This window comes from Carassius gibelio, chromosome A4, assembly GCF_023724105.1.
Source record: "Carassius gibelio isolate Cgi1373 ecotype wild population from Czech Republic chromosome A4, carGib1.2-hapl.c, whole genome shotgun sequence".
NCBI classification, from domain to species: Eukaryota; Metazoa; Chordata; class Actinopteri; order Cypriniformes; family Cyprinidae; genus Carassius; species Carassius gibelio.
Genome location: NC_068374.1, coordinates 32,425,939 through 32,438,784, shown reverse-complemented (window position 1 = coordinate 32,438,784; position 12,846 = coordinate 32,425,939).

The following is a 12,846-nucleotide window of genomic DNA, read 5'->3' as shown; positions in this document are numbered from 1 at the left end:
ATGTTGAATTCGAATAAGGTGTATTAATATATATATGACCCAAAACATCCATGGTAAAATCACCGTAACGTCTCGGGTGGCTTATTTGGTTTGCTGTTATCAGTATTGAGATCAGTTGTTCAATATTAATGCAATTTCAAAATATAATTTGGAGATAAAATAAATATTTCTTCCACCATGCAAGTACTTTTTTTTAATTAACTAACCACTTGCCATTATTAATAATATCATATATCATATCATATATCAAAACGATCTATCTATCTGTCTGTATGTCTGTCACTACCTGACTGCACATTATTTCTTTTCACTGATAAAGGAAAACTGAAATTGCTCCAACATAGAAGTACTTTTCTTAACATAACATAACATAACATAACTACAGTATATAAAAGAACTATAGCATTATGCATTTACTTATCGTGCACTGACTGTACATAATCCCTTAAAATGAAATGAAATGAAAAATAAAATATTATTTTGATGTATTTTAATTTTACTAATTATTTAAAATGATCGATTATAATTATTTCATACTCAACTGATGCATGTCACAGATGTGCATCTATGCGGGGTTTAAACAATCAAGAAATCTCAATCAGAATTAACCATTTTATAAATAAACTGTTGACCTTTTTGTGGTGTGAAAGAGTTTTTGTTCGGCATTGAAAGCAGCTGTGCTGCTATTCTGACATAAGGATGAAACATTTGTCTCCTTGACTCATGTGCTTGACATTCGCACCCCTTGAAGTCATATTACCAGGAACATTAGCAAGGTTATAATGAGTGCCATGATGCGCTTGCAGGTACAGTACATTTTAACTCAGAAATAAACAACAGCTGTTAGTGAAAGAGCAGGCAGAGCGTGTGCTAGAGAAGGTGTGATCGTTTGCAGATCCTTCTCGCACTAACTGCGCTCAGATGGGAAACGAAGGAGGGGAGATATTTAAATTGTGATTACAGCTTAACCTGATGCCTGACCTCCAATTCAAACTGAATCTTATTTTCAGTCCATACAGTTTCATGACGCACAATGATTGGTTCAAGAGCAAACTAAATTGATGCAACAAATCTTAGCATTGCAGTTTATTGGACGAGTCACTTTTGTTGAAGCAAGGAATGTGAATTTTGCTGTAACACAGATTGAGGCCCATTAGAAGAGGACGCTTGAATAAAGTCATGTTTAAGTCTCTAAACAGAGAATCTAATGCCACCCACACATCCTCTTCTCATTTCAGCAACATCTCGAAGGTCACTGAAATAAAAGATACCGTTCATCATTACAGCATCGGGTGTCTTGTCGAATTAAATCTACCTTGAGACTGCAACTAGGAAGAGGGCGAAATCTGACAAGAGTGCCAGCGTTTGGACTCCGGGTGTCTCTTTCTCCTTGTCATAAGCAATTAAAACAAACATTCGGCCTTTGACAAGGGTCATGGATTGTCTCTTGATGAATCTCATGTTACTCACAAACAAGAGCCTCAAAACAAGCCGCCCAACAAGCTGTAGTTTCATTATGAAAGAGCACGCTTCAATCATTGGGGCGGATCAGCCTCTTGCTGCTGGAAATTATGTATTTATACAATTATAAATGTGTAATAATATAATATACATTCATATAAAATGTCTTATTTTGCATAGAAAACCAAATTAAAACCAGGATAAAACAGGAGATGGGTGTAAGACGTCCATGTTGGAGGCCAAACTTAACTTGAGATCATTGTTGTTGAAAACTGATTTTGACATTTAAAATCTGAAAAATAAATGTTCTATTGTACTTGTTTTTACTCCATTCTATCATTACTATAATACTCCTAGTCGAAGTCAGTAAAACCCATGTTTAAAAACCCATTAAAGACAGCAAAATGTAGTGCACTTTTTCCTTTGTGATGCAAACAGTTCATCAAATTATTGATTTTCATTCGAGAGGATGATTTGCACAGTCACTCTACAGCTGTGGAAAGACAAGTTCTAACAGCTTCCGACATCTGCTTTTCCTGAGGAGCCTTACAGGAAGTTTAAACGTGTGTATATTCAGAGAGCTCCTGATGCACGCAGACAAACAGTAATAATGCTACCCAGCGGGAATCAGATGTTTGTGTGACAAAGAAGCTCATCTGAATGTGCCAAGATCAAATTAAGAGATCTCTGGCACACTGTGCATCCACCATATAATCGCAAAACAACTCAGACGGTCACAATGACTTGTCAATGCCACACATTTACATGTAAGGATCATTCAAATGCATAATAAATAGTCATTTGTGAGACTCGCTGTCACTCCATATGGCATTCTTACTCTTAAATTGCAGTTTTAGGCCAAGAAACTGAAAAAAAAAAAAAAAAAAAAAAAAAAAAAACATGTAAAACAAAATGAACCATTATGTATAATACATTCAAAAAAGGGCTTATTTGTTAATTATCAAGTGCATGTAGCATGTAATGACGGGTAAATACTCTGTTATTCATTCTGTCTGCTGTGATGTTTTCCTACAGTCCTGCCATCGTCCATCAGCATCAGACAGGCCAGGCATCGCTGGGAGCCAGCCAGTGGTTTAACATCTGCATCCATCAGCCGTTACACCTGTGACACTCTCTCTCTCTCTCTCACACACACACACACACACACACATTGCACTGCTGTAATACATGCTTATAAGGAGCCTTTTGGTGTGGTTTAAAGTTTTCAGAGGAAAGGAAGTTATTCTGCAGGAGATATTATGCACAACTTCTTATCTTCTCAAAGCACATCTTAATGGCCTCAGACAGACCATAAACCTTCAAGGTGAAAAGTGTATAACATCCATTCACAGTCCTGCATAATTATATAGCATTATGAAGATAGCACAAGGTTAAATTCATTGTATGCTAAGTAAACAGATAAACAAAACCACACATAATGCGCAGCATTATTTAAGGTGAAGTGCACAGCTTTTTCAATGCACACTCTTCAAACCAAGATAAATGTGCAGAGAGAATCATAAGTTAGTCCAGATGGAATCGGCAGACTTTTGTAGTGCTTTCCGTATTGATTTTGAGGGGCAAAGGTCTGTGGGATTGTTTTAAATAAATAAAATAAAAGGAGAGAAGTCTTAGAAATGATTTAAAGAAGTTATTCAATAAATTTTCATTTGCAAGTATTATTTTCTTATGTAATGCTTCAATTATTTTCCTAATATTTGTGGCATTGAATTGACTCCATATATCTCCACCCTCTCTCATCTGCTGCAGGAAACATGCATTATGGGATCTGATACAGTTGGGCCACACATCATCTTTCATTTGCTTACTATGAAACATGCCTGTAGCAACACTACCAATTGTGCACTGGGATTTTATTTTGATTTTTTTATGTGATGTTGTTTATTGTGGCGTTACAGCTCCACAGGAGCATTATATTGCATTCTGCAGACGTGGAGTGAGGCCGACAGTGAGCATGTGACAGACTACATTACATTTCACTGTCTGCACGAACGGACACAAAAGCACCAGATCCATTACTCTAACTCACTGTTTGCGAAGCCGATACCTGCAGCGTGTTTCTATGAAAGCCTATTAAATGCAAGCGAGAGAGAGAGACCGATAATGCAACAAATCAAGTGAATGAGATCATGACAATGACTTCACTCCACTTCTTGTTTGCTGATGCGCCCCGTGCCACTCTGAATGCACATTATTTGATTTAGTGAAAAATAGGCACTTAATAAAACTGTACTGTGTCTTATGGTCATAAAAAATATAAAGATACTGCGAGACAGCGCGGATGTTTAGGAGGATATCTCCTAGCACAATCGATGGACTGCGGGTCTAATTAACATTTGTAAGCACTGATTTTATTGAAAACCACTCTGCCTGGGATCCTGACCTCAGGAAATCAGTGAGCGACACGTCACCTCATCTGTTAAGACAGAAAGGCCGGGCACCACAGCGTGGAGTTAATCACCTCAATGTGGCGGCAAGCGGAGACTGAATTCAGATCAATTTATCTCAGATGAGTGGACGAGACGCGGCTCTAGGTTTTCCCTTTCCTGATAAACTTGATTTTCCTTTCGCAGCTTTAACAGGTTTGCACAATACCTGAAAAACATTACTTTTTATATAGGACAAAGATAATCAGAGCCAGCAGCCTTATTTCGATGCAGGCTCACTGGAAATATGTTACTATGGTGACATTTCTGCAAAACCTGAAATAGGTTTTAGTTTTCTCCGAAACAGTTAATTGTGACTGTGGCAATGTTTTTGTATTTATCAAAGCAGTTCAGAAATGAATAAGTGGTTAATGCTTCATCACTTTTGAAATGAACATATCACCAGTGCTGGACTGTAACTGATTACATTTCATCGGTATTATGTAATCAGATTACAAATATGAAGTACTTGCAATTACATTATATTATTTTATGCAGTATGTTGATAACAACTAATGTAATATTTTCTTTCTCTTTATGTTTTTATATCAATATGGCATACAATAATCCTATTTATATTTATGTAACAAATGAATTGTGTAAAAAGTAATCCAAAAGGTTAGATTATCTACAAATGTGATAGATTACGTTACTAACTACTAATTTTGCCATTTAATTTGCAATCACTAATGCACTGACGTTTGTAAGTAATCTACCCAGCACTGCGTATCACCTACATTAAACATTTCCATTAGCCTAACTAATAGCATGTGAAAAAGCAAACATAAAATTAAAACAGATTGGCTGTAGAATCCATGGTTTCTTTATCTTCCTTATACAAGGCTTTGAGCTCATGAAACTTCTATATTGCATGTGCTACTCTGTACCAGGTGTGCTACTGAGCAAGTTTACTCTATCAGAAAAGCCGATTATGTGATGTGCTCATTAAAATGCATTTATCAATCATGCCCTATAGTAAACGTGCTTGGATGCCATGAAGTATTATGCAAGGAAGAGCACAAAATAAGTATTTATTAATCAATATTCTGCTTCTGTAATCATAATTGGTGTGGGAAGAAACAACAGTTGTTGGTGTTATACTGCCTCTGGCGCTCTTTTCACTAGGAAGCGGCAGTGAAAAACATGTTTAGGTACGTTTTTGCAGAAATGTAGGCAATTATGCATGGGTTGCCTTATTTTGACTCTTTTTAATCCAGATCTCTCACAGATAATAATATTAATCATCAGAATACATGACTACATTTGATGAAACTGCAAGCTTGTGCAAACAGCAAAAACAACGTCTCAAATGTGATTTTAATATGATATTGTTCTAATGTGGAATGCTAATACTTAAAAACAATAAATTCATCTTTTAATTCAGAATTTTTTGTCATTGACCGTCTGAAAGCCTTTCTGTCGTTCAGGTAAAGTTAGCAAATGCACGGAAATCATATAGAAGAGTCAGGGAGCCAAGATGAGTTGATTAATCTACAATTGTTCAATTGTAATTACAGGTTAGTAACAGAAACCTATCAATGAAGAAATTTCGGTAACACTTTATTTTTGTCCTTATTACATGTACTTACTATTATACTTACAATTAATAACGCATAATTACACGCAAGTAACCCTAAATCAAACCCTAATCCTAACCCTAACCTTATAGGAAGTACATGTAGTTAATTAATATTACTCAGTACTTACATGTATAACTACCCAGTAACAAGGACACCTTAAAATAAAGTGTAACTGAAATTTCTTAGGCCATGAAGTAGCGTTTGGTCCTGACAGCCATCATCTAATATGCATATGTCTGTGCATAGGACCTACATTGTGAAGAGCACTCAAGGTACACGTAATGCAAATGTATCTGGTCAAAACATAGCAAATTTGATATTTGCTCACGGTTTGGCCATATGTAATTAACTAATTTTGGTATAACTCATTGTTATTTTCAATATAATGCAGAGATACTGCATATATTGCAAATGCTGCTTGATGCAAATGCAATTTAAGGAATAATTTCACCAGATTCCACATTCACAGGCTCAAAAATAATGTTTTGAATAAGAAATAAGTGAATAATACATGGAGTATAATTATAAACCAATATTAATTTTAATTTAAGTCATGCATTCAATCAATACACAATTCATTTTCACTGTCAGATCAATGCATCTACGCATTTTACACTCTGATCAGAGCCTGCTTTTCTGCAAACCGCTGAACTCGAATTGCTTGAGGCACAGCAATGCAATTCAAAATAAATGCTGTGAGCAATATTTAAACTGAATCTTCCTACTGTGTTACTGATATCCACTGGTCTTGGCCATTTGGACCATCTGTAGGGCCACATCTACCTTTAAGTGCTTTTAAATTCAGACAAGCTGTTTGTGCTGTGAATGTTTTTCCTGAGGAACATCAAGGTAATGTTGTTTACCAAGAAAAGTGCTGACGCGCTCGAGTCAAAAAAAAAAAAAAAACACTGAATGTCAACACCCACCCCACTGCAGTATCTGAGAATCTGTCCTCTTCTTAAACCCAGGCCTGACAAAAGCCAACAGAGCAACAAGATAGATATCCAGCCTGCTGAAGCTATAGCCACAGCAAGCAATTTTGCATTTAAAAGATGTCTAGTCTATTAGCCGTCCACAGCCCTGAGGTCTATAGGCTAAAACAAGGCAAAATTTGGGATGTCAGTGAAAATTGTATAGATGTCTAACCATAGCCCAATAATAGACTCCATTCATCTAAACAAATTAAAAATAATGCATACAACTTTATAACTTGACAACTTAAGATAACACAAAATGATTCAGTCTATTTTCATCTCCTTATAATAGCAATGCACCAGCAATGCACCTGAACACAACTCTTTTTTTTTGGCCCTATGTATGTATGCGTGCACACACACACACACACACACACACACACACAAAAACCAGAATAACCGAGAACAGTGCAGTCTCCATGCAAAATTTGGAAATGAAGGTATCTTTCAAACCCTAAAATAAAATACAAATTGAGGTGGTAAACAATTGCGGACAAAGTTAAATTCGTAAAATTTCTAAATGACCATTAAAACATTATTTTGAATCAGTTTTGGCTGTAAGTCTAACTATGAGCCAAATTGTGGCTATGCACAGCTACGCAGAGAACATGCCAAAGAATTTACACCTTGTAATCACTTGACTTTGCTTACATGAGGGAATATAAAACATCTCACAAGTTATTTTGGCGAAAACGACATATAACCATATTCAAGGTTATTTTGGCTAGATGATACTCGTAGCCAGACTATAGGGTCTATAGTTAACGGAGACGGTAAAGTGATGGCTATTGCTTGCTAAGAGCAACTCTCTCTCAGTGATGAAACCAGCCTCAGGCAAGTCCAGAAGAGCTCTCTGCTCAGCTTTGAACTACAGCATGAAAACACTCCGAAATATCAGATATTAAAGCCGCGTTTCCACCGCAGGAACTTTACCCAGGAACTAGGGACTTGGTCCGGTACTTGGTGTGTTTCCACCGCAGGAACCAGGAACTAAATAAAAGTTCCGGGTAAAAAAATGCCCCCCAGAAAGTCCCTGCTGGCGAGGTGGTACTTTTTTAAAGTTCAGGAACTTTCGGGGGCGGGACTTTGGCGCTAAACATCCTGATTGGTTGAGTTGACGCAGCATTGGTTGAGTTCAACCACCATTTATTCGGATCAACATTTTCAAAATATTACTGTTATTGTGTCATGAAATGTAATTTTAAAAGTATTTCAGGCGAGAATGTAGTTGTTTAAAACTCAAATCTGTTGTTTATTTATAAAGACAGCGCCTATTTAAAAATGTGTTTCGCCGATCTCTGAGACGGTGAGCTCCACACGATCAGGGAGAGCTCAGTGATCATCTATCCGCCCAGAGGCAGCCTCACCTTGGATAGACCTTCTGATATGTGCCGCTGGCTCTGATGTGTCCTTAGTGGTTAAACATAACATATAATTCAGCTGCGGGGTAAATCTAACAGGTTTTCTTTGGTCTGTATTCAATTTATCTATATGTTAAAATGAAAATAAAAAAGGCAAATTTATATAATATTTCGTTTCATTGTAATGGCTGCATATACACATTTCCCTGAACTAAGTACATTTCTGCAGCTGTTATTATGCTTAAATGAAAACCAAAGGAGGCAGTGGTATTTTATATCCCATTTCGTTTTATTGTAAATAGGAAAATTGCAGTAGCCAAGACGAGCTGACTGAAGTTATCAAGTACGCTGCTGTTTATAGATTTACCGGACTTGCGTCGTCGCGGATATCACACTCCCGAGTCGAATGCACAAAGTCTGAACTAACTACCGAGGATGCACGTCCAAAATCAGCGTACTTTAAAAAAACAAACAAATCAGCAGTACTTTGTATTGAGAAACGCGCGCAGACCTACGTCACCAGTCTATTTGCCTAATCTACCCGGTACTTTACACCGCGGTGGAAACGCAGAAAGCAACAGGTCTGGGGGGAAAAAAGTTCCTGGGAAAAAAAGTTCCTGGTAAAAATGTTCCGGGTAATTTCGGTGGAAACGCGGCATAAAAGGCATTTTCATGTGTTTCATGGCTCGCAGTCTGAAAAAAATATATGATTCCAGGAAGTAAAGAAAAGCATCAAAACGGTTTAGAGTAAACAGCTGGCAAATAGTGATGGAATATTGTTTATGTAAATCGGAGCGAATGAGTCATTATTGAGTCATCTGATCAACGACTGAACAACAGAAGCATGTCGTTCATTCACTTCATAAAGTGACTCACTCTTATTCAACAAGAATTAAAAAGAAAGAGTAAGAATGAGCCAAATTCATGATTATGTAAAACTGACTGAGGATTATATTCAATTAAAAAGCTGTATTATTGAAACAAATATCTTTTGTTCTGATGCTTTTTAGCTTGATCATAGCAAAAAGCTTCTGGAGGGAAACGTTCAGATACACATTTTATAACAAAAATAAATCCTGCAGTTTTGATTAACGTACAGTGTTGATGTTTTGAGAGGAATAATAACGGTATGTTGAACAATCATTATTTTTCTCTTCAATTAAAGTTTTGGCTTCTATAACTTTTATAATCATTGCACTGCATTATAACCAAAATGAAACATTGTGAAGTGTAAACAATACTGAGTGGGCGCCACTGATGCAAACGCTAGAAATGGTTTCTGAGTGAAATGAAAGAACCAAAGAGACATAGATCAACTGATATCACTACCACTAATAGCAAGAAGCACCGAAGACGTTCCTAGTAAAACTGATCCATTTTAACGCAGCATGGAGTAAATATTTCAAAGAGCACAGTTGGTGGTGGGCAGCTGGTGTCTGACAGGGCTCTGTGATGGAGCTTCTTCCCCATATGAAAACAGATGGAGAGGGCGAGTGACCCAGCACACAAAACTTAGTTAGATTTTCATTATAACTAGGCTGACTTTAACGAGACCATTGGTTATGAACTATTAGCTAACTGCTTGTATTCAATTCACTTTGTCATTCAGTGTAAATGCTGAATATATATAAAAAAAAAACTCACTTTTAAGCAAATGTGTTCATTTGCTCAACATAAAATTTCAGAAGGATCATTTATTGAGACACTAGAGAGCTATTATTTCTTATAGAGCGCATTAGTGCCCACCAACCTTTTCGATCAATGAGAAAAAATAAATACAAATCTACTATTGTAATCATAGTGGAGAGGCGAAGCAAAAATTGCTGCATCCTCATTAATTCACAGTGCCAGCTATTTGGGTTTAATTTACTGAGAAACATCATTAACTTTAAAATAAAAAGGCATTTTTAAGGATTTCAAATCTACAGTTGTGCATACTAATGAAAGCTCTTCAGGGCGAGATTGTCTCATTTGCTCTCTCGTGCCCTAGGAGGACTGCCAAAGGCATACTGATATCAACACAAACGACATTGTCCTCGGCAGTCAGACAAACGACAGAGAGGACGGATGGAGTCACCTTGTGTGAATACGGGATCGATCTTTCGGTCACATCGGGGGGGCTAAAGAGGGATAGAGGAAGAGCGGAACGGATTGATTCAGGCTGATGTGCACTTAATTAAGAAGAGGAATCTTCCACAGACAGGCTCGCGGTTCCTCACTGCCTGCCTGTGTAATTATAAGTCAGCTTCAGTGCTTCCACACCTCCAGTACTCAAGTGCAGGGAAACAGAGGCAGTATCGGCTCGATACAGACCAGACTATCCTCTAATTAGTGAGAGAATTCAAGAAATGAACAGTAAGGCCCAGGTACAGACGCAATCACAGCTCCCGGCTGGAATTAACAAGGATAAAAAGCTCACAAGGACAAAAATGGTGGTGGGGGTGGTGGGTGCTGACGTGCCATGATGCTGACCACACAACATGAGCAGAAAAAAGACTCCCTGAGGTGTTCAAACACAGCTACTCTGTACCGCGGTAATACCCACAGAGCAATGGAGTCACAGTCTCTGTCAGCCGACCTTCAGACCAGAACATGTCTGTATTATACAGTCACTGCTCTGGGTGAATCTCCTGAGAGAGAGAGAGAAAAAGGAATTTTATATATATATATATATATATATATATATATATATTTATATTTCTTTTACATTACAGTAATAATAATAACAATAATATATATATATAGCATAAAGAATAAAAATATTGTAAATGTTAACAGTGAGTTAAAGGTAGTGCAAGAATGCTACAATGAAATAAAATGAAATAAAAAAATAAATATATATATATATATATATATATATATATATATATATATATATATATATATATATATATATATATATTTCTTTTACATTACAGTTATAATAATAACAATAATTTGTACATAATTTAAATAAAAAACCTTATTTAGAGGGGCGTCACAATTGGCAGAAAAGGAGAAGAGAGCATTTAGGGCAGTGAGCTCACAATTGTCTTTGAGATTTTTATCGCTCAATTCTGAGTTTTTTCTTGCAATTCTAAGTTTACAATTTTATCAGAATTCTTACAATTCAGATTTACATGTCGCAACTCCGATTTCTTTTCAAAGCTAATTACAACTTTTCATCTCACAACTTTGACTGATTCTCAAAATTTAGAATTTTTATCTCCGTTTTGAAACAAAAAAATGTATTCTAGAATTCTGACTTTTTTTATTTTATTTTACTATTCCAACAATTCTTCTCACAATTGCGAATTTATCTTGGTATTCTTTTTTTTTTCTCATGATTTCTTTTTTTTTTTTTTTTTTTTGTGGTGTAAACAAGCTCACACACACAAACACACATACACACATATCCTTGTGGGGACTCCCCATAGGTGTAATAGTTTTTATACTTTATAACACATCCTGTATTGTACACATTACATACATACGCAATCACCTTTTAAGAAAACGGCTGTCAGCAGATAGTGACGTGTTATCTGCCGTTCGATAAGAAGCGAGGGAACGCATATATGAAATCTCTGCTGCATTTATATATTTATGCTACAGCAGAATGAAGAAGTGACACTTTCATGGAACAGTCCCGAGGTGAGATATGACTGCAGATTACAGACTCTCTGCACTACCCAGCTGGGAAGGGGAAAAAAGAGACTTGAGCTAAAGATTCTGCTGTTGAAATAATAATCATATGCCAGCATGACCATGGAGGACGTGCTGTTAAGAGTCGGGGTCGCTGACAAGTGCATATATGCCGTCACCGTTGCATATGAGCCGCCTGAGGCTAATATCCTCAACATTTAGCATTCTCAACCCACAACCACCCACCAGTCGCAGTGAAGTACAGATCAAGAACACCGACTGATAGATAAGATAAGAGTACACGATGAAGTGGTGATCTCGGAGGGAAGAATTCACATCTGTGGTTTAAACGCAGCTTAAGGGCAAACTGAGGAAGTCAATGAAAGCACATGCAAAACTGAAGAAAGGAAGGATGAATGGATGGATGGAGAAGACCTCTTTATTACCCCTAGGTGTTTAATGGCATACAGAATGCATCATGATTCCAGTGCTTCAATTTACCCTCTCTTTTATTGTAATTTCCCAATCGACTGCAGTTTAGTGTCCTCACCGTGAGTGGTCACATTACCATGGCTTTCCACTCAGTTCACTCATCCGCTTCAATGTCATGGCCTGGTCAGCAGATTTCTCTGTGTCCTCTCTCTCTCTCTCTCTTAGGAGCCTGTCAATCCAGCAGGATGCACCTGTTAAAGATCACAAAGACAGTTGGAGATGTTCCAAAGCATAATGAGCTGCCTACATAGATAGTATACAAACTGACATCGAATCTGGTAAGTGACTGACTTGAAACAATCTAGAGGTGGTAAATTCATGCTCCTAAAAACATAATTCAAATTAGGGTTATTACAATTATTACAGTAAAAATAAATAAATAAATAAATATCTGTGGAATCACATTTTTACAACTTGCAATTTTTTTTACATTCACATATATATAAAACACATTATTTTTAGCTTAACTTTAATATAGCTGACTAAAAATGTAATAATAAAAAAAAACATTTTCAATACTTTAAATAAATATTAACTTGTATATATAATCTCTGCATTTGTCTTTTTTTTTTTAACTTGATGTGCTAAAAAACTTATTTTTAAAAAATCATAACACCTGCATTTTAAATAAATACAAATAAAAATAATTGCAAAAAATAACTAACTTAAAAAGTTTTTTTTTATTTTTTTATATAACACTGGTTCTAATAGAATTTCCTATTAGAACATTGCTGTAGATAGAATCATCTATGTAGCATACATTTATGTAGTACACTTTTAGCATACATCATTTTAGATCACTGTTATATCCAACATCATCCATCGACCGATGTGGAGAGCAGCCGAAGCATCAGAGTTCAAATGCACAGTTAAGACAAACGCTCTCACACTGAGAAAGGTGTGTGAAATT